Source organism: Callorhinus ursinus, unplaced genomic scaffold (assembly GCF_003265705.2).
Source record: "Callorhinus ursinus isolate GAN/ISIS: 27379988/994484 unplaced genomic scaffold, GSC_fseal_2.0 scaffold9, whole genome shotgun sequence".
NCBI classification, from domain to species: Eukaryota; Metazoa; Chordata; class Mammalia; order Carnivora; family Otariidae; genus Callorhinus; species Callorhinus ursinus.
Window position 1 is genome coordinate 6,075,004 of NW_027397071.1, and position 2,305 is coordinate 6,077,308.

Consider the following 2,305-nt stretch of genomic DNA (forward strand, 5'->3'; position numbering starts at 1 on the left):
TTGGGTAATATTTTCCTGCTACTCTGCATGCCTGGTAATTTTTTAATTGGATGTGAATTTTATACTATTGGGCGTTGGGTTTTTGTGTACATGTGTGTATTCTTTTAACTCTTCTTGAGCTTTGTTTTGGAGTACAGTTAAGTTACTTGGAAGCAGTTTGATCATTTCAAACTTTGTTGGGTGGGCCAGAGCACCATTTAGTCAGGGCTACTTTTCTACCCAACTGAAGCAATATCCCCCTGAGTAGTCAACCCAATGTCTTATTTATTATATGAGGTTTTTCCAATTTGACTGTGGGAACACAAACTAGTCCCAGCTTGGAATGTCTCTGCTTGCTTCTTTTTGGTAGTTCTTTCCTTGTTGTTTGGTATTTCCCAACAACAAGTATGGTGCTGATCAGTACTTACCTACAAACTTTGAAAGGAACCTCTGCACATTTTTTTGGAACTGTCCTCTCTATGCACCTGTCTTCTCTCTGGTACTGTCTTTTGCAAACTCCAGCTGTCTTGGCCTTTCCAAATTCTTAACTCTGCCTTCTCAACACAGCAAGACTGCTTGGTTTGGTTTGGGTTCCCCCTTCCTGTACCACAGCCTAGACATGGCCGGTAAGCAGTAATCTGGGGCAGTCATGGGGCTCAACTCATCTAATTCCTTTCTTACTGTCTGTTGTCCAACATTTAAAACCCATTTTTCATATATGTTTTTCCTTTTTTTTTTCTTCAGTTGTTTAAGGTGGGAGAGTAAATGTCTTTCCCACCTTAGTTAATGGAACAAAGTTTACTCAGTTGCTTAGGGTTTCTTCTTGGGGCTCCTCTCTTTTCCTCCATATCTAATCCACCAGCAAATTGTGTCAGTTCTACATTTCCACTGCTACTAGGTTAAGCCTCCTTCACTTTCACCTGAATTAACATGCTGAGCCTTTCCATTCTTGCTTCCTACAGTGGGTTCTCCACAGCCACATGAATGAGCTTAAAAATATGGAAACTGTATACTTAGATCATTCTTACTAAAGCCCTTCCTGGCTTCCCCTGTGGTGGCCTCCAAGGTCCTTCATTATCAGGCTTGCCTCCTTTTCCAACTTCATTCCTCAATACCATACAACCATACTGGCCTCCCTGTATTCCTCTGTTACAGCAGGTTCTTTCTCATATCAGATTTTTGCCCACAATACATTTTCTTATGTTCTCCCCTGAATGGCTGTTCAGTTGTCTGTTCCTCTGATGACCCTAAAGTAGCTCCCTGTCTTTCCTTGTTATCAGTTACATGGCCCTATTCATTTCCTTCAGGGCACTTATCATAATCTAATCATCTTGTTTTTTTTTTATTTTTACTGCAGACAAGTCCTTTATTTTTTAAAAATTATTTGCTTTTGATTAAAGTATAGTTGATATACAATATTAGTTTCAGGTGTATAATATAGTGATTTGACATTTATATACATTATAAAATGCTCACCACAGTAAGTATAGTTACCATCTGTCACCATACAAAGTTATTACCATATTATTGACTACATTCCCCATGCTGTACTTATACCCCATTTCATTCACAAGAAAAAGCTTATTTATTTTATAACTGGAAGTTTGTACCTCTTAATCCCCTTCGCCTATCTCACTCATCTTCTTATTCCCCTCCCTTCTGGCAGCCACCACTTTGTTCTCTGTATTTATAAGTCTGTTTCTGTTTTGTCTTTCAGATTCCACATATAAGTGAAATCATATGGTATTTGTGTTTCTGTCTTATTTCACCTTGCATAACACCTTTTAGGTCTATCCATGTCACAGATGGCAGGATTTCATTCTTTTTTACGGCTGAGTAATGTTCTTGTGTGTGTGTGTGTGTGTGTGTGTGTGCGCACGCATGTGTGTGTGTGTTCACACAGTATCTTCTTTATTCGTTCATCCATCAGTGGGCACTTGGGTTGCTTCCTTATCTTGGCTGTTGTAAATAAACATAGGGAAGTATGTATCTTTTCAAATTAGTGTTTTTGTTTTCCTTGGGTAAATACCCAGTGGTACTATGATCCAGTAAGATCATATGGTATTTGTCTTTTTAATTTTTTGAGGAACCTCCATGCTGTTTTCCAAAGTGGCTGCACCAAATTTACATTCCCAACAATAGACCAACAGTGCAAGAGGGTCCCCTTTTATCTATATCCTTGCTAACGCTTGTTATTTCTTGTGTTTTTGATACTAGCCATTCTGACAGATGTCAGGTGATATCTCACTGTGGTTTTGATTTGCATTTCCGTGATGATTAGTGATGATGACCATCTTTTCATGTGTCTGTTAGCCATCTGTATGTC